The sequence below is a fragment of the Staurois parvus genome, unplaced genomic scaffold (genome assembly GCF_062004578.1).
Source record: "Staurois parvus isolate SC_StPar_1 unplaced genomic scaffold, SC_StPar_1.0 ptg000476l, whole genome shotgun sequence".
NCBI classification, from domain to species: Eukaryota; Metazoa; Chordata; class Amphibia; order Anura; family Ranidae; genus Staurois; species Staurois parvus.
The window spans coordinates 5,427,237-5,448,894 of record NW_028318272.1 but is presented as its reverse complement, the minus strand read 5'-3'; the positions used below and the strand labels follow the sequence as shown (position 1 = coordinate 5,448,894).

The 21,658-nt window shown below is 42.7% G+C and overlaps 1 protein-coding gene across 1 annotated transcript in view; it reads right to left on the bottom strand.

Annotated features, from left to right (window-relative positions):
- NOD2 (nucleotide binding oligomerization domain containing 2) overlaps nt 1–21,191 on the bottom strand; it is a 110,636-nt gene extending 89,445 nt beyond the window's left edge. Inside the window, exon 1 of the mRNA XM_089689491.1 lies at nt 21,056–21,191. The gene's annotated coding sequence lies outside the window, so the exon portion shown is untranslated. The remainder of the gene's footprint in view (nt 1–21,055) is intronic.
- Between the last annotated feature and the right edge of the window lie 467 nt (nt 21,192–21,658).

Below are 21,658 nucleotides of genomic sequence, written 5' to 3'. Positions count from 1 at the left end.
CCCATATAGTAATTCATCCCCCATATAGTAATTTATCCCCCATATAATAATTCATCCCCCATATAATAATTCATCCCCCCTATAGTAATTCATCCCCCCTATAGTAATTCATCCCCCATATAGTAATTCATCCCCCATAGTAATTCATCCCCCATAGTAATTCATCCCCCATATAGTAATTCATCCCCCATAGTAATTCATCCCCCATATAGTAATTCATCCCCCATAGTAATTCATCCCCCCTATAGTAATTCATCCCCCCTATAGTAATTCATCCCCCATAGTAATTCATCCCCCATATAGTAATTAATCCCCCATAGTAATTCATCCCCCATAGTAATTCATCCCCATATAGTAATTCATCCCCCATAGTAATTCATCCCCCATATAGTAATTCATCCCCCATAGTAATTCACCCCCCCTATAGTAATTAATCCCCCATATAGTAATTCATCCCCCCTATAGTAATTCATCCCCCATAGTAATTCATCCCCCATAGTAATTCATCCCCCATATAGTAATTCATCCCCCATAGTAATTTATCCCCCATAGTAATTCATCCCCCATATAGTAATTCATCCCCCATAGTAATTCATCCCCCATATAGTAATTCATCCCCCATAGTAATTCATCCCCCATATAGTAATTCATCCCCCATATAGTAATTCATCCCCCATAGTAATTCATCCCCCATATAGTAATTCATCCCCCATATAGTAATTCATCCCCCATAGTAATTCATCCCCCCTATAGTAATTCATCCCCCATAGTAATTCATCCCCCATATAGTAATTCATCCCCCATATAGTAATTCATCCCCCCTATAGTAATTCATTTCCCATATTAATTCATCCCCCATATTAAGTCCCCAAGCCCCCCCTGTGTCAATTCACTTACCTTTGCTCCGCCTGTTCCTCTCGCCGTATTCCCGCGCCGTTCCGGTGTAGCATGAAAATCTGTCTCCTATGAGGATCTGTCCCCCTCGACGTATCTGCGCATGTGCCAGTTTCAGGCATTAGCAGCCGATCGGCGATCTCCGGCACATGCGCAGATACGTCGAGGGGGACAGATCATCCTGACAGTATCACGCTCCGCGGGCCGGATTAAAAGGTCCGCCGGGCCGTAAACGGCCCGCGGGCCGTAGTTTGCCCATTGCTGACTTAGACTCATCTGCTTAGTCCATCTGCTTTTCTCATTCATCATCAAACCTTTCTAGAAACAGATACACAGTAATGTTCCCCCTATAACCCACCTTCGTAACGCAGCCAGGTCCTGCATGCTGGCTATGTGGAAACAGGACTCAACTTCTTTTGCATTGTGGCTTTCAAAGATAAATGACATTAAGCACAAACACAACCTCACAACTTCCCTAAAATATTACAAAGGGAATTGTAGCCGCACCTGGCTCTACTGATTAAACTTGCTCTCTGGAATACGGGGTGATTATTGAGCAAGGAGTTTATGGTTTTCTATGCAGATACATCCCCTTCCTTTTCTTACTATATGCAGGGCATCCAGAAGGTAGTCACAGCGCTTAACTTTTGCTACATTTTGTTATGTTACATCCATATTCCAAAATGGATCAAATTATTGTTTTTCCTCAACATTCTGCAAACAATACCCCATAATGACAAATTGAAATAAGTTTGTTTTTAAATCTTTGCAATTTATTAAAAAGAAAAAATGTAAAAACAAACATATGTGCATACAGTAAGTATTCACAACCTTTGCCATGACACTCAAAATTGAGCTCTGGTGCATCCTGTTCCCACTGATCACCCTTGAGATGTTTCCACAGCTTGATTGGAGTCCACCTGTGGGAAATTCAGTTAATTGGACATGATTATGAAAGGCATAAACCTGTCTATACAAGGTCCAACTGTTAACATTGCATGTCAGACCACAAACCAAGCCATGAAGTCCAAGGAATTATCCGTGAAATATATTGAATATGGCCAAAATTGTAGTATTTCAAATATATGTCAATATATTTGGGAAGAATATTTAAATAAAATATTTAAAATATATTTTTCTTCCATGTGGGCCACCTGGCCAATACCATCCCTACAGTGAAGCCTGTTGGTGGCAGCATCATGCTGTAGGGATGTTTTTCAGCAGCAGGAACTGGGAGACTAGTCAGGATCGAAGGAAAGATGAATGCAGCAATGTACAGAGACATCCTTAATGAAAACCTGTTCCAGAGTGCTCTGGACCTTAGACTGGGGTGAGGGTTCATCTTTCAACAGGATGATGACCCTAAGCATACAGCCCACATAACAAAGGAGTGTCTACGGGCGAACTCTGTGAATGTCCTGGAGTGGCCCAGCCAGTACCCAGACTTGAACCCGATTGAACATCTCTAGAGAGATCTGAAAATGGCTGTGCACCAATGGTCCCCATCCAACCTGATGTAGCTTGAGAGGTACTACAAAGAAGAATGGGAGAAATTGCCCAAAAATAGGTGTGCCAAGCTTGTAGCATCATACTCAAAAAGACTTGAGGCTGTAATTGGTGCTAAAGGTGCTTCAATAAAGTATTGAGCAAAGGCTGTGAATACTTATGTACGTGTTATTTTTTTCATTTTTTATTTTTAATAAATTGCAAAGATTTCAAAATGAACTTCTTTCACCTTGTCATTATGGGGTATTGTTCGTAGAATGTTTAGGAAGAAAATGAATTGAATCCATTTTGGAATAAGGCTGTAACATAACAAAATGTGGCAAAAGGTAATCACTGTGAATACTTTCTGAATGCACTGTATCCCTCTTCTGTTTTCTTCTCCCACGTCCCCTAGATATCATATTGACAGTTCCTACCACACTTGAAATTCTTGTTTTAATTCGACAGACTGAAAAGTCAGTTGCTCCTTTGTTCAATGGCTAGACTCAAAGTATGGAAAAAGAAACTGAAGATCTATTTTCCATTTATTGTACTTTAGATACATTCTATATGGCCTTTCATTAGCGGCTCTTTCAATAATTAATTTCTTTTTCTGTCCAATCTAATGTGTTAACTCATGTTAAACATGCATACTGTGACCTCATCCATGTGCTTTTTATAGAAAAAATGAAAGTAAAGAAAAAACAATGCTTCAGATTTTGGTAGATGTTAAGTAGTTAAACCACCTGGCACGTGGTTTCATATAACATAGCAATTTAACTGGTGAGATCTAGAGTTCCAAGTGCTAGAGTTCCTGAGTCTGCACCCTGTTGTGACCATTATGAGGGGTTCCCATTCTCCCTGTTGGATTTGACTTTTATTATGCAGAATGCATCAGAATTTGTTGAAGTTCACAAAGCTGGGAATGCTGAAAACTGTCAGGTAAAGAGAAAAAAAATCTTGAATTATGAGAGATCTCACTGCTGAACTATCCAAGACATATAAGATTCTTATTAAAGTGGTTGCAAAAGCTAAATGTTTTTTTTACCTTAAACGAGAAGTACAGCCAAAGCTCTTTTGGCTGTACTTCTGTGGATCACAAGAGTGCAGTTCATGTAGCCTGTTTTCAGCTGACAGAGGGCTGAAGCCCGCTGTCAGCTGATGTCACTCAGCTTGTCCAGGCTGGGGAACAATCCCGACTTTAAAGTCGGGATACACCTGAGTCTGGAGCAACACCTGGCTCAGCCTCTCAGAGAGCCACTGAGAGCCTGAGCCAGCTGCTCCCTCCCCCTCCACAGCCCAGTGCTCCAGTGAGCGCTGGGGGGGTGCACAGCAAACAGTGGTGACTGACAGTCACCACTCTGCTCAGAGCGTCTGTGAGAACTCAGCGATCAGCGGTATGATGTGATCGCTGAGTTCTCACACTTAGAGCCAACATGGGACAGATGCAGCATCGGAGCAATGCTGGATCCACCTAGGTAAGTATAATTGGGGGGAAAATCCAAAACCCTACATCTCTTTTAATGCATTCTCTGCATTAAGGTGAACAAACTTTCATGTTTTGCTTTGCCCCAGCCCCCCATAAGTATTTACCTGAGCCCAATCTTGATCCAGCTCTGTGCCTGAGAGCAACATAGCTGCTCTCTCTCTCTCTCTCTCTCTCTCTCTCCTTACTGACAGCAGTGGGAGGCATTTGGTCCTGCTGCACTTAATCATAGCCTATAAGGAGAGAGCAGGGGTGATCCCGAGCCGTGCTATCTTTATCTATAGACACAGGCAACGCAGCTTGGGATCGAGCCCGCAGGTGTGCCACCATAGGCAGCAGCTTCCTATAGTGACATACCAAAAACAGGAGGAGCCAGGAGCGCTGGTGGGGGGGGGGGTAGAAGGGGAGGATCAGGGCTTGCACAGTGCAGGTAAGTATAAACCTGTTTGTTATTTAAAAATAGACTTTACAATTATTTTATATACTTTTGGTTCAACTGACCTGTTAAGGCCCATTTTTTCTTTTTTTTTAATCTGTTTCAGATAAATAGTTAAGGGTCATGTAAAACCATTTGGCTAAAAGAGAGTAAAAGCAAAAACAGTGATGCCTAAAAAAATTATAATACCCTTCCTTCTCCCATTAAAAGTACTTTTTATTACTGTCTATTTCTCAGATGGAAAGATTCCTAATTACATCCAGACTCTGTCAAACCTTATTATTGAGAAATGAATTAAGGAGAATCTTCACTGTGTAAAGCAGCTTTTACCAACTAGGGTTCCTTCTGAGGTTACTGAGGATTAGTGACCAATGGTGACTTGATCTCTCTGTTTCACTGACCACCAATGTAAGGGGTATTATTGCTACTGTAAGGGGACAAATGTCAAATACAGTTAGTATACCAGATTTTCTTTTTTTTTACCAATCGTGTAAATGCTAATGTACTGCAGGATGTAGGTTTAGTCATTTTTAGAAGGGGAGTTCCCCTTGATCTGAAAATTAAATCATAAGTTCCTTCCTTTTCTGTTTTAAGATACATGTAAGGTACAGTTTAGTAGGAAACTTGTGGGTTAATGTTAACAAATTGTTATAATGTATTGTTTACATGCAGGCTACCTTCAGTTAAAATTGTGAAAATAATCTTAGAGAAACCTGCCACAAACTTGGAGATTTCAAAAAATACACAAACATCACCTTAATTAGATCTGGGTTTCTTTTACAGGAAAAAACACACAGAGCACCCCAGGATTCAAGTTAAAATACGTATGACTTTTGTATTTAGAAAATATTTGATTGTATTGTGGAGTCTAGAGGCTCTGTAGAGCTTTAGGAGGGACTAATCCTACTCCATTTCATATCTTGCCTGATAGCCAGATCTCATTATTAGTCTCAGGTGCTCTATCTCAGTCTCTCTGCTGTGAGAACCTGCTGCTGGGTGAAAAGGCTGACTGAGCACTAAAAAGTACAAGTGCTGCCAGTTTGTTTTGAGGAACCCATTAAGGTACACACTGTCAGGAACTGTCGTAATTTTAGTTAGTGGACATATGTTACTACGCAACACCCTGTCAGGGTCAGTATCTGATCTGTGGTGTCTGGCTTTAGCTATTTTCGCTACTGCTCCCTGTATGATCCCTTGGACAATCTTGCACTGTATCTTGTTTTAGATGAACCTTGAACTCTTTGCTCCTCCCTTGAACTTCCTGATTTAAGCCATGTCTCTGCACTTCCTGTTTGCCAGATTATTGTGCTCTTCTCAAGCCTATATCTTGCTCCTTTCACTCCTGCTGCTGTCCGTATCTTTACTACCACTTGTTACCAACCTTGTTCATTGACTATGCTTCTGTTTGATCCCAACTTGCAACCATTTGTTACTGGCCTTTGGCTTGTTCCTCAACTACACTTCCATTTGATTCCAAACTGCAACCACTTGTTACTGACTATTGGCTTGTTTACTCACTACGCTTCTGCTTGATCCCTACCTGCTATATCTGATACTAGAGCCCGGCTTTCTCACCTCCTGGTGGGATAAGCCTGAGGATCATGACCTGACACACAGCAAAACCCACTACCACCATCAGGAGCTCTGGTGAATAGCGGTTAGTGCCTCAGGTGAGCCCGCATCATCCCTCAGCGTGACCTGCTTGTGTACTTATTCTACTGGTCTCTGACCAGACCCCTGACCACAACACACCCACCCACTTTCTGCTAATGTGTGCCGTGAGTGCTCTTATTCTCGATGCCTCTGGTGGGCCACCACCTACCCAACTGTGCAGCACTATCAGGAAATACAAATCATAAGGCACAGCCTGTGGCTGAAACTTTGCCTATACTATCCCTCACCTGACATAATCAGCCATGCCTTCAGCCACTGTCACATCTGTCTTCTTACCTATAGCAAACAATATAACATTTTCTATTTTTGCATTCTAAAATATAAAGCCTTTACAATTTTTGTCAACTAAATGTTTATTACAATGATTGTAAAAGACAAGGGGATATCAGCTGTGTAGGGCGATGAACAACAAAACAATCAAACTTGATGTAAATGAGCTTGGTTGTAAAGGCTGAAGATCTTTTACCTTCATGCATTCTATGCATGAAAGTAAAAAACCTTCTGTGTGCAGCAGTGCCCCCAGAAACCTCAATACTTGAGGCCCATCGCAATCCTGAGATATAAATGACATCCTTGGCTGTGCTGGGTCTCTGCATCCTCATTGGCTGAGACAGCAAGCGGGAGCCATTGGAGCCATTGGCTCCCACTGTTATCAATCACAGTCAATGACGAGTGAGGAGGGCGGGGCCAAACCGCTGCTCCATGTGTGAATGGACACACGGGGCAGCAGGTGCCCCCATAGCAAGCCGCTTGCTGTGGGGGCACCCGACAGGAGGATGTGGACAGGAGAGCCTGTGGGGGACCCAAGAAGAGGAGGATCCAGACTGCTCTGTGCAAAACCACTGCACACAGCAGGTAAATATAGCCATGTTTTATTTTCCAAAAAAAAAAAAAAGAAACTTCAGAATCACTTTAAGTCTTTAAATTAGGAATCTGTTTTACTGATGTCTTGTATTCTATTACATTTTCTTTTTTTTGAGACTGTAGCTATGCATTCAGAAGACCTCATGCTCTGAAATGAACAGAACTCTGGGCAAAATTTTTATTTTCCCTTGCAGGCAGGCTGTGTCCGCACTGTATGGGTTAACTGCTCATTTTGTCCAGGAGTGCAAAGAAAAGCTAAACTTACTGATCCTTCGATCCTCTGGTAAACAGTGTTCCCCCACGTCCAAAGGTGAACTGTTCCTGTCGTCCTCACATCCAGAGCCGGTCTGAGTGATGACCTCAGGAACAGTCCATTCACAAGCCTGCAGGGGAGGTGCTAGGGCAGGAGTGGTGGGGACCGGTCTTGCACTCAGAGGATTGGCAGATAAGTATGTATATCTCCACTCTGCAATCCCCCAAACAAAATCGAGCAGTTAACCCATGCAGTGGGAAAAAAACATTGCATGGAGTTCTTCTTTAAAACAGAAAAAACAAAGATAAAAATAAATAGTCCATTAAAAGATAAAATAACATAACCAGGATGTGTTGATATATTCACCTTCAAACCAGAGATTGATTTAATGTACTACCCACAGTACTTTTTTTTTCCACTAAATGTCCTCCATCTGATAGCCGGCATCATACAATTCACTCCCCCTGAGTTCAGATTATTCTGAACTCTCCTCGCTCTGTGACTGGACAGTGAAAGTAGAAACAGCACAATGACAAACTCATCTCTCTGCCATTCTGCTTCCTTTTCCTATCATTATTCTTCTTGTTAGTGCATTAACTAATTGACTCCTCTTCCTGCTCTTACATGGCAGCACCTCAATACATTGGACTGCAAGAGGCCGATACCAGGTAAAATTCAGGTACTTACACTGCTTGCATTTAAAAAATACATTTGAATGCTGTGGCTAAGCTCCTTCTCTGTGGCTCTACTGTATGTATGAACATAGCCACCCTCTCTTGCTGGAATGAACTAACAGCCAAGGACTATGGGATTTGTAGTGTGCATAGAACAGTACACATGACTGCAACTAACATGCACTTCTTGTTCCAAACAACTGTAAGGCCTTGTTCACACTTGCTCAAAATACTGTCGCTTAACAAATATGCCTATAGTGTTAATACGAGCTGTTCGTTGAGACTGATATGCGTTTATCGCTCGTTAAAGGTGTGTTAAAACCACTCCCCAAATGCCCTATGCACATTTGACATGCATTTGACGTGCATTAAAAAGCACGTGTTTTGTAATTTCTTAGAATGACAGTTCTGCTGTTCACAAGTGGATTTAGATCTCTTGACTGACAATTATTCCTCATTAGCTGCTGGAGGCCCCTTTTTTCCATCCAGATACGATTGACATGTCTTATGTATTCTGTATGGGCCATCTGGGAGCGTGCCAGTGTCGTCAACTGCTAATTGCTGTTAATGCCTTTTATTTGTGTTGTTTTGTTGAATTTTTTGTATGGTTATATATTGATTATATGCTTTTGGTTATAATTTTAGTTTATTGTAGGAATTTGTGTTTTGTTTTCCCTGAAGAAGCGGGCATTGTCCCGTGAAACACGTTGGAAATATCAACAAAGTACTCATTCGTGGTTCTAAGCTGAAGCTATGTACTAATATGTTTATTGATACCTACGATGTGACACCATCCTTCTAGGTGTCGAAATACCAACTAAGTACCAATTTATGTTTCTAGGCTGAAGCTATGTACCATTATGTCAATTGCCACCTATGATGCAACACCATTGATTAGGTGTCAGCAACTATTCACAATTTAGCCTTGATGCTTTGAGGTTGTAGCTATCGACGATTTGTAACTGATGCCCATGACACCCTCTTGCGTCTTGGACATCAGTGCAACTACTGTGGCTCTTTCATCAATTGAATTTTATGATCTTCTATGTATGTGTTTCACGGTCACCACCTGTTTGTGGTTTTTTAACCTAATAAAAGGTGTTCAATTTTATTGTTTGTCTTTATATTATTTTGTATAACCAATGTTGATTTATTTGGTTTGGTACTCCTAAAGCCCCATTAGTTGTTCTTGGTTAGGGTCTTATTTAAGACCTTAGAGAGGACTCTTCCTTGCTTTGGGCAACTTAAATTAGTTAGAATGGAACTGTGTCTGAGTGGAACTCTGAGAGGCTGTGTTCTATTAGATCTGTACTTGAAAGAAGCTTCAGTAAATGTTATTGAAGTTACTAAATGCCTGGTCTGAACAAAGGGTGCATATAATGGTGTATCAAAAGAACAGGGCTTATGTCAGGGGATGAGCACTACCACAGGTTCACAAGCGGAGAAAGTTGCAAGTAAAATATCTAAGTGCCACTGCCATAAGTAACCAGTAGAGTGGTTGGTGCTTAAAGCGGAGTTCCACTCACACTGTAAAAAAATAAAAGACAGAAGCTACAAAAACTGTAGCTGCTGACTTTTAAAAAACAGCCACTCACCTGTCCCACGATCCCATAGTATCCTCCCCCCAGCTAGTTTCACCAGCCGTCCTGTGTTCCAGGCGCTGGTATCTTTAGTGTGGGCACCAGGCTGTGACAGCTTGCAGCTTCACAGCCGGGTGGCCACTGCACGTGTGCAAGTAGCGCTGCGCTTCCTGAATGGAAGTCTTCTGGAAGCCCCGTAGTCTTCTGGGACCTGTCACGTGTTCCAGAAGACTACAGGGAGGGAGGGTAGGAGGACAACTTCTGCTTCCGATCGCCTAGACGATTACAGCGGAAGTGGGAGCGGGTACCGGTCAATTTCGGGTACCCACTCCCCAAAGGTGCCAATCCTTAATGGAGAGTGGGAGACCAGTCATTAAAGTGGAACTTCCCCTTCTGGGTGGAACTCCACTTTAAGCTGCCAGCCGTCATGTGTACATTGTGACTAGCCAAGGATGATGGTGCGCTCAAGTAGTGAGGGGGTTTCTTTGTGGAACTACCTCTCTAGTGGCCAGTGCCCCATACCTGGGACCGGACCAGCATCATGGAACTCCTATGTATCTAGCTGCATGTCACAGGGAAGAATGTGTGAGAAGTATTCTCAATAGCATGTCACTGGGAGTGAGGTGACATCAAACCTAGGCTGGAGAGCGGGATACAAGCTTCTCGGTATCCCCTCACAAATGCTGCACCATGTAAGGAAGACTGTATACAGTTGGTCAAATGTAATGCTGCTCTGAAGTGGATGAGACACAAAGAGTTAATTGTGCCACGACTTGTGCTCACTTCTAAAATTGGAGTGCCACCTTAATGCAGATTTCTCATGACCGAGGCTACTGCCTGCATAGTTGGGTATTAGCGAGCAAAGTTTCCAGAGTTCACTTTAGGATGCCTTACACCCTGCCTACATGGACAATCTGGTTAGTGGATTGTGTATACTATCTGCACATTGGTTCGAGCTTCAGTATAGATATTCAGATCTAATAAGTTACTAAAACTCATTCAAACAATTGATGACCCTTAAAGCAGTATTAAATAAAAACAAAATTAATATATTGCAGCTTACTAATACTTAAATGTGATGTTGAATTAGTTTTCTTTTTTTTTCTTTTTTTAACCTAGTGATCCAGCCAGTAAGTCTATTATTTTTCAACTTCCTTGAACAGACCAAGCTGTCCAGACAAATCAGCAGTTAAAGGGCTGAGACAAACCATTTAACACTGATGAGGTTGCTTACAATGGTCAGATTTTATTACATTATACAAAACATTTATCCCAGAAAGAAAGTTGCCTTAACTGCTTAGTGTTGGCTGGAGCAGGGGCAGACTGACCATTTGAAAACTCGGGCACTGCCCGAGGGCCCGGGGTCAGTAGGGGGCCCCATGAGATGCCCCTGGTACCTTTTTCATAGGCTTTTTTGAGTTTGGGCAAGGACACAGGGGCCCCATGATCTCCTATTGCCTGGGGGCCCCATGAGTTGTCAGTCCGCCCCTGGGCTGGAGTTTGGCTTTAATTTTTTAGTCAAGTCCATCTAAATTTGCTATTATATCTAACACTACCCTCTCCCCAAGTTAACAATGCTAATATCCATAGGGTGTCTCCATTGCTCTTCCATGCAGAGGGAAGACACCACTTTCTGCCTTCAGCAGGGAAATTCATTATGCCATTAAATTTGGCCACTAGATGGAGCCCACAATAAATTTACTGTTTTACAGAAACAAGAGACTGTTTAGATAAGAGCTACAGGTTAATAAAAATCCCCATCATTCTGAGAGAAAGGATACATCCTGGGAGCTCAGACTCCATCTTAGAAACTGAAAGAGAAAGAACCAGCCATTGGAGCACATAATGTTGACTAAACCTACATCCCCTACAGGCAGCAGCACAGATGAGCATGGACTTATTGCCATCCACAGCTTAAACATTTCATTGTGTTTGTATATTTCATAAATAAATATATATATGATATACTCTGTTTTTCCTAATAGTTTCACCCCACCCTGTTTTGGCAATAAAGCTTCGAGATTACATTCAATCTGGCTTATTGCAGAATAGAAGCGCTTAGCTGCCTGTCGAGTTACACACAAGGAAACATGTAGTGAGGACACAACATGCCCTAAGAGTGTGTTACTGCCCCGAAGGAAGATAAAACTGAATTTTATGAGCAGTTCTTTGATGATGTCGGGGGGCTGCACGTGAGGCCCCATATAAAAAACTTCGACCACCACTGTTATAACTTCTGTTAGATTTTTGACTATCTGTGTCCCATTGGGGAGGTTTCCCTTCACTTTTTGTCCCATAGCCACAATAGAAAGTGAGAGGAAATCCCTCCTGAGTGCAGAAATCTCTGTTAGTCACAGAACTAGTGCTCATTGGAAGATTTTCATCTATTCCTGTTCTGAGGACAAATCAAAGTTTGGGATTTTCTTTAACTTTTACTTTCATTGATAATGGTCACCAGGGAAAATAGAGAGGGTTAATCTCCCTAACAGGGAAACAGACAACCTTACCTTGTAATGATGGTCTCACAAGTTGTGACTGTGGTTCGTGGGGTTATAACTGATCAGTTCCCTTCTGCCCATGTATTCATTCACCTAGCCTGTTCCTAATCACCAGAGGGATAATCCAATTTCCTTTTCTGGATCATGCAGCATCCAATGCATGCCTTGCCATCTGCTGTGTGTTCCATCACAAATGTGGGAGTGCAGATATAATAAAAACATCTTCCAGCTGCATGGTGAGCTCTGTGTGTGTGTAAATGCTCCTTCTGTTTGTGCTAGTGTGAGATTTAATTAATGTGCAGCTTTCACCAGCAACAGCACTAGACTGAGAGAACCAGGCATTGTGGGATATTTAGTGTCTACATAGTAAGTGTCAGTTCTCAGACTACAGAGAGAGATCATGCATTAACCTTGTGCAGTGCCATGACACTTGCCACATGTTTTAACACAAACAAAAATGGCGACACAGGAATGTGAAGATTTACTCTGCTATTGGCTTTGCATGCAGGGCAACAAATCTTGCCTTGAAACTACAGGATCAACGCACATTTTATGCAAATAAAAAACACATAGCACAGGTAGGAAGGGTAACAATGCCTTTAGGGGCCCGAATAAACTATAATGCATATAAAAACGCTTCTCTGTTGGCCTGCAGTCACATGCGGTTCTCTGCATTTATGTGTGTTTTTCTGCATAGTTGTAGATGAGGGATGTATTGTGGTGCATTTATACACATTTTTGTGCATTCCTGTGCAAAAAATGCAAACATGCTTCATTTTAACACACATTTCTGTAACTCTGCATTCTAGTGTGAACATGACACATAGAAAAGTATTGTTTTCTATGTGTCATTGTAGTTGCCTGCATTCATTCAGTGAGAAAAAAATGCAGGAATCTGAGCTGCACACAATGTGACTGGGCCCTAAGAATTTGGTATTATCACTAAATATTCATTCATGCAGCATGTCCGAGCTGTCAGTAATCACTCAGATTTACGTCAGTGTAACATGAAGAACCACTTAGGGCTCTTTCACACGGGACTGACCTGTATAGCGGATGTGCTTGTTCAGCGGGGGATCTCTTCACTGATCCCCGCTGAGCAAGCGGATCTCTCCACTGATCCCCACTGAGCAAGTGGATGACAGCTCCATGTTCCCTCCGCTGCTGCAGAGCAGACACAGAGTTGCTCGCTCTCCTCAATGGGCGGTCAGATGAAAACGGTGCGCCTGTCCATTTTCATCCGATCCAATCCGACGGACGGATGGAGTATTGGATCCCCATCCGTCCCTTTTTGGCAGATCTGCTTGGATGTTGGCGGGTGTAAACAGACACATGTCCAATTACACCCACCGCTCCAGAGAGGAGAATAGAGGTTCTGATCGGGTCCGCCTGAAAATGGAAAAAAAAATTGTAAAGAGCCCTTAAACGCGCAATAACATTTTCAGAAAATGAAAGTAACCACTGATTCACTCTCTCTTTAATCAGTGCTAAATACAGCTACCCTGGAGGTAGAACTAATTCTTGAAGACGACAACACCTCCAGGGTGAGGGAGCCGGCTTGATAACATCACCACTGTACTGTAGAGACCCAGAGTGGAGGGCCGACATCGCTGTGACCAATTCAGCAGCACAACGTCATTGTTGACTGCCCCCTACAGGAAGTTCATGATTCCAAGAAGCACTGGCAGGATCAACAGATACATGAGACAAACCGAAGGGGAATTTTCATGATTACATGTTATTACCTGCATAATCAAAGGAGCATAAATGTACAGATATTATATTTCTGGTTGAATTCTAAGCTTGGGTGGAGTTCTTTATGCTATTTAGATGAAAATGTGCCTAGGTTTCTTAAAAAGGAAACATATCTAAAAAAGCTATTGTGCAGTTTGAGCAGAAACGGAAATGCAGTTTATTAACAATGTCACACATTCCTGTCATGAGTAGGTAAAACTATTTACGGGAAAGTGGGGGAGCACATATGGAGCTATTGCTAAAGTGTATACAGTACCTTAAAGTATAACTAAAAGCAAAACTTTCTTTTTTAATTTTGGATACAGTGGAGAGGGATTAAAACACCTGTTAAGATTTTATTGCTGCCTGTGCCCCCATTAGGAAGATTCCCCCTTTCTGATATCCTGTTTACTGTTATTTATTTATTACAGGTACTTACAGTATATAGCGCCACCAGTTTACGCAGCGCTTTACATATATATTGAAAATTCATATCACATAGTTGCCAACTGTCACGAATTGCCCAAGACAGTCACGGATATGAAAGGCATGTCCTGAAACATCTTTGTCCTGGGCTTCATCCTGGAAATCTAACCAGTCCTGGCCAGTCAGACAACAGCCAGTGGGTTCTGTTATAATGGATTGCCTGCGGGCTGGTGGCCGGCGCTATAGCTCAGCTCTGTGGACTTTATTCACATGCATTACACAGGGACACATGTTGGAGACCCATTCCTCCCCAACCTCCTCCCCAAGCAGTTCAGCGCTGTCATTGAGGACTCCAGCATCCCCGAGGTAGAGAGGCTTTGCGGTGTGAGTGGATGGAAAGGGGTTCAGCCCAGCTCAGATATAATCGAGCCAGGCCCCCTTTCATTCTACTGGTGAAGTGTCGGCAATGGAGGTAAGCTCTGTGCCGGTGCTAGGGATTTACAGGTCCTATTGCAGAAGTGAGAAAAGTCTGCAATGGGCATCTCTCTTTTATTTCATGTAGCACAAGCAGTGACTGTGAGAAATTGGTTTACAAAGAACACTGTCCAATTTCTCACAGTCAGGACATTGCTATATGAAAAAGGAGATACCATCTTTGTCAGCTAACAGCATTTTTTTACTTCTATCTAACTTTTTAGTACATTTTTAATTTTTAAGTAAAAAAGTGCAGTTCTGGTAGCTGACAAAGATGGTATCTCCTTTTTCATGTAGCACTGTCCTAGCTGTGAGAAATTGGACCATGTAGTTTAAAACCAATTTCCCACAGTCACTGCTTGCTGACGCCATCTTTAAGGCCCAATTCACATCTGAGTGTTTTGTATCTGGGGCAGAATTAGCACAATTCTGTTCGTGATCCCAAAACGCTCTGCAAAAATGATAAATTGCACCATATGTATTCAAGTGCTATTATTTTCAATGGCACCTGAATGCAGTGCAGTTATACCACGATTGAAGGGGCGATAAATCACGCTACAATGGCGGCAAACCACATCACATGAAGCTTGTTGCCTAAAAAGGAGCAGGAGTTTCTTTTGGGCGATTTGCTTTACGCAATACGGTTTGCCACAATTTATCGCATGACAATCACAGCAGAACTGCGCCACATATAAGTGCCATTTAAAAATGAATTTTGCAGAGCGTTTTCAGACCTGCAGTGTGAAAGCAGCCTCAGGCCCCATTTACATCTGGGTGTTTTGTTTCTCGGGAAGAATTGCTGCAATTCTGCCCAAGATACAAAACCCCCTAATGTGAACAGGACCTGAGCCCCTTTCACATGGCATGCCCAATCAGATCTGTCTGTCAGATTTTGAGGCAGATTTGATCAGACCCTCCATTCATCCCTATGGACAGGGAGATGTAATCAGACTTACACCGCCTACCTCCAGTCCGATCAGGTCTATGGAAAAAAAAAAACAGAAGTGATGCCTCCTCTTCCATTTAGGCAGATCAGAGGGCAATAAGGTGTAAAGGGACAGTTTGCACCCAGCCACCCATAGTGCACACCATGGTCTGACTGTGTCCGCTCTGCAGAAACTGAGGGGACAAGGATCTGTCATCCACCTACTCTGCTCCGATCAGAAGGGGATCTGTGAGCTGATCCCCTGCTAATTAAAATCCTCTACCCTGCTGAAACCTACGTACTACGGACCTCTGGACACCACTCTACATACCACTTAACCCTGGACACCACCGTACATACTACTGATCTCTGTAAACTGCTCTACATCCTACTCACCTCTGTACACTGCTCTACATCCTACTCACCTCTATATACTGCCCTACATCCTACTGACCCCTGTACACTGCTCTACATCCTACTGACCCCTGTACACTGCTCTACATCCTACTGACTCCTGTACACTGCTCTACATCCTACTGACTCCTGCACACTGCCCTACATACTACTGACCCCTGTACACTGCTTACATACTACTGACCCCTGTACACTGCTCTACATTCTACTGACCTCTGTACACTGCTGCACATCCTACCGACCCGTGTACACTGCTCTACATCCTTCTGACTCCTGTACGCTGCTCTACATCCTGCTGACTCCTGTACACTGCCCTACATACTACTGACCCCTGTACACTGCTCTCCATCCTTCTGACTCCTGTACACTGCCCTACATACCACTGACCCCAGTACACTGCTTTACATACTACTGACCCCTGTACACTGCTTTACACCCTACTGACCTCTGTACACTGCTCTGCATACTAATGACCCCTGTATACTGGTACATGTATTTATAGGATCGTATGTAAGAGATGAACATAGATGCAGTTTCTTAACACCATAGATCTGAAAGTAGATATATAATGGCATAAAGTCGAATTGTAGAATTGCATCTGCACTTGTGAGTTATAAGCTACGTTGTTTCCCAGATAGAAATGTTGAAGATTGACTCTTTGTACCATTCTCATGGCTACATTGCACAAGAGAAACACCCCTCCTTATCCTATTAACTTTTTTAATGGTGGTGAAATCTTAGGGTTGTCATCTTGGTCCACTATGCCAACCCAGCCACTCTATGCACTATGCAACTTTTTTGGCATGGGGAAGGTTCACACATGGCATCTTTGCCCCCTTATTCTGCACTGTACATTCCCTATTTAAGTCATCTCAAACTCTATTCAACCACACCCCCTTTAAGCCACACCCAATATGTAGCATCATTTAAACCAAACCTACTTCCCTGCCTACTTCTTGTAGAACCACACTTATGATAAATGAATGAACAAACTTAAGTAATGCTCCACCTATAGTGGCTTTCTGGACACAGAAAAAAAGGTGTCCCTAAAAACTGTTTTGAAATGTTGGCAAATATGATATCAGTCCCTGCCCTGAAGCAGCTTACAATCTAGAGTCCCTAACTCACATTCATACATACACATACTAGGGATAATTTAGACAGGAGCCAATTAACCTCCCAGCATGTCTTTGGAGTGTGATACAGGAACAATATGCAAACTCAAGGCAGGTAGTGCCTTGGTTGGGATTCAACCCGATGATCCTAGTGCTGCCAGGTGGAAGTGCTAACCACTTAGCCACTGTGCTGCTAACCCCTTAACCTCTGTTATCACTGAAAGTAGACATAAATCTCATATTTTAGGTTGTCACCAGAACATAAATAGATATAGGATATCTTTCAATGGGGAAAGCAGTTCTGGTGACCTTGGTTGCCATCTCGAATTCCCTCATTTTGAAAGGATTTCCTCTCACTTCCTGTTTTAGCTGTGGGACATGAAGTGAAGGGAAATCTCCCCAATAGGACAAAGATGGCAACAAACACCTGCCATGGGTTGTAACCCTCTCTTACTTTTTTTTTCAAAATAAAAAAGTGTTGCCTTTAGTTCAAAGTGTATGCAAACCCCAACAATGAACATCTCTTACTTGCTTTCTTTTGTTCTCTATGAAAATTATTTTGCATCTGATGCAAATGTGCCTTGCCCCTGGCCTTTGACTCTGACATTTACCCTAACTCTAATCCTGACACTGACCTAAATCAAACCTTAAAGTGACAATAAAGCTTTGTTTTTTTAAATAACAAACATGCCTATACTTACCTGCTCTGTGCCGTGATTTTGCACAGAGCAGCTCCGATCCTCTTCTTTTTGGGCCCCCCGCCGGTGCTCCTGGCTCCTCCCCCTTGAGCAGTGTCCCCAGGGAAAGAAGATCACCCTGCGTGCTTGTCCCCGGGCTGCTGCTCTAAGCATCCATAAGACACACAGAGCAGCGTCTCGGCCCAGCCCCCTACTCTCTCCTCATTGGCTTACTGACTGTGAATGACAGCAGCGGGAACCACTGGGCTCCTGCTGCTGTCTCAGTCAATGAGGAGTCCCCAGACAGCAGAGGCTGTTGAGAACATTGCTGGATAGGAGGGGGCTCAGGTAAGGATTGGGGGGGGGGCGCCGCACACAGAAGTTTTTTTTACCTTCTGCAATAGAATACATAAAGTTAAAACACCTTGAGCCTTTAGAAACACTTGAATCTCATTTTTTTTCCCTTTGTATTTGTTTATTTACATTTTCTCCTCTGGCAAGAAGAGAGATGCAATGGGCTTGATTTACTAAATGCAACCTGACTTTGCAAAGTGCAGTTACTCCAGAGCGTAGTAAATGAGGTAAAGCTTTACTTTGCAAAGAATACCCAATCACGTGCAAGGAAAATAAAAAACAGCATTTTTTTCTTGCACTTGATTGGATGATGGAAGTCAGCAGAGCTTCTGATCATTTACTAGGCTCTGGAGCAACTGCTCTTGCAGAGTGCAATCACACTTTTCAAAGTGCACAGTCTAGTTGCCTTTAGTAAATCAACTCCAAAGTGTCTTTCTCTCCATTCAGAGCGGAAGCACACACAGTGGCGTGCTTTACAGTGGTTGATCGTTGTGATAGCCAACCAGAGGCTATCGTAGCGATCAGGTGATCAGGAACTGTGCTTTCAGCGTCCTGATCATTAGTACGAGACCCGGTCTCTATGTTGGGAGTGCACTGTGCATCACACTCCCAGCACAAACACACATGTGCATACATGCGGCCCCCTTGAAGAAGACCCATTTCAGCAAGGCCACATATATGTGTACATGCAGTTGGAAGAAGTTATTGTATCCCAAATCACTTTTTCCTGCATTTAAATGTTGCAGCTTTAAATCAGGTTTAGCCATGTGTGGACACATCTACATGTGTTTGGCCATGTTTAGAGTGTCTAATTAGATTCTAGGTGCACAGAATTCTACTTTCTCTCAATCCAGTTAAACTGACTGCACCTAAACACAAGTAAACTCTCCGGTGAATGGCACCATTCAAAAAGCATTACATTTACAACATATATACATTTAGAAGGGTCCTTTAGATGCATATAAGTGCAGGTATGACAGTGTAATTGTCAATAGGACCTAAGACAGGTTACCAATGTTGGGGGTGCAGGGTCAGCCAGAGAACGGCCACAGGTGAAAATCATTAGATTTGTGTCAACGGTTATAAATGCTACCTGTACACACTGTGCGTAAGCAGATTGGGCTCTGTACAAACCAATGCTCAGTTATCCACATGTAACCACTCATCTTAATTGTTAAATGTGAACAGATTCTCCAACTGACCCTGGAGACAGGCAGTGTGTATCTAAGGATGGTGCTTCTGTGACGTTCTGGCCGCACACAAACTGATTGTAGCTGATCAGCCTCTTTGTATGCAGCCATAGTACAGAGTGATGTTCAGTGGTGGTCATCTTTCCTGATAAGAGGGGTCTCAATTGCGGCCCTCCACATAACCAAATGGCTGCATATAAAATTCAGTGAATGTGGAGTGTCAGAGACTTTTCAGTGAAAGTTCAGGGGCAGACACACAGCAGGATATAGTCTAGTCCATAAGAATATGGGCATGATATGGGAAATGGCCAAAGACTGTGGACATAACACAGGAGGTGATCAGAGGCTGCTGACATGATACAAAAGATGGTCACAGACTGCAGATATGATATGAGAGATGATCATAAACTTCAGACATGATAAGAGAGACAGTCGCCAACTGCGAACATGATATGAGAGATGGTCAGTGACAGCAGACATGATATCAGAGATGGTCAGAGACAGAGGACATGATATGAGAGATGGTCAGAGACTGTGGGCATGATCTGAGAGATGGTTAAAGATTGTGAACATAATAGGAGAGATGGTCACAGACTGCAGACATGATAGGAGAGATGGTCACAGACTGTTGTCATAATTTGAGAGACGGTCATAGACTGTGGACATGATATGAGAGATGGTCTGAGACAGCGGACATGATATGAGAGATGGTCAGAGACTGTGGGCATGATCTGAGAGATGGTTAAAGATTGTGGACATAATAGGAGAGATGGTCACAGACTACAGACATGATAGGAGAGATGCTCACAGACTGTTGTCATAATTTGAGAGACGGTCATAGACTGTGGACATGATATGAGAGATGGTCTGAGACAGTGGACATGATATGAAAGATGGTCAGAGACAGAGGACATGATGTGAGAAATAGTCAGAGACTGTGAGCATGATCTGAGAGATGGTCACAGACTGTAGACATGATAGGAGAGATGGTAAGAGACAGCGGACATGATATGAGAGATGGTCACAGACTGCAGGCATGATAGGACAGATGGTCAGAGACTGCTGTCATAATTTGAGAGATGGTCAAAGACTGTGGACATGATATCAGAGATGGTCAGAGACTGTAGACATGCAGGAGATTGTCAGAACCCGTGAACATCCTTCAGGACACATATTACATGAGACTGTTAGAACTGATTCACACACATGTGGTGTGGATTGAAGCTCAGGTTTTACAGCTAATTGACACAGTTGTTCAGTGGTTCAGGTCAGGTTTACTTTAGGTTCAGGACAGGATTAGGTCAAGATTTTATCCTGTTCACACGTGTGGTGTAGAAACAGTTCCCATACAAGTCAATAGCCTGTAATCCACACCTGAACCATTCAGAACTCGTACAACACTCTTTTTCAATCCGCATTGAATCCGCACTGCCAGTGCACTGGACATATGTGAACAGGCACCATAGGAAGTAATGTTATTTCACATGTCATGCGGATTGGATGCGGTTCAAACCACATCCAATCCATATACATGTGAATCGGCACTTAGGATCATTGCTATAAAAGGACAATAGGGAAAAACAAACTAGTGTCTACAGGGGCCTTGAGGGCGGGACAAAAAGTGCAAAGGGGAAGCAGGTTGGGCACCAGGTGCATAGTTGAATGCAGCAAACTATGTGCCCCTGGCTGTTCACGTGAACGTAGCCATAATTCTGAAGAAATAGGTAAAACGTTTTGAACAACAGGAAAGGAAATCATGTATGCCAGGAAAAGGGTCCTTCATCAGAAGATATTTAAAAATGTTGCAACTGGTGACGTCTGTCTCTCTTTACAGTAACAATACACATATAAAGCAGTCTAATCTAAACACAATACACTAAACGTAGAATTCTTCTTACTTACCAGTAATGTGAATATTCACCCTCAATACCATCAAGCATATGGCAGCAGATACAGTAAGCAGCAAATAGTGAGAATGATCTAGCAGAACGTGGTAAAGGAGCAGCAGGCAGAAGTTATTAACATGTCTTCTGTGTAAGATCTAGTAGTGGAGACTCAGGCCCCTCCTATGTACACACTTCCTACATGTATTAACTTACACTACCACTACGCTTTCCACTCCTTACTGTATAGAATACTCGTCAGACTGCTGGAGATTACAATGTTTACAGAGAAGAGATTGTAAAATAGATGTTCTTCAGTTCTTTGTATTTTACCTGCAGCTCATCATTGCTTGTAAAGGCAGCAGTGTTGCCAGTCTTCCGAAGTGAAATTTACTGACAGGATGCCAAAAATTTACTGACAGCGCCAGTTTTTTAATGACAAAAATCATGAAATTTACTGACAGAACCACATTTTTTTACTGGCACTTCAAAAAAGTCCATAAAATGACAGGGTTCAGTGCAAAACATGTAGCCAGTGCTATTAGCAATGTGTTTAAGGTATAAAAATGGCAAAAAACATATTTCTCCATTTACACAAAGGTCAGGTTAATATGACCCAGCA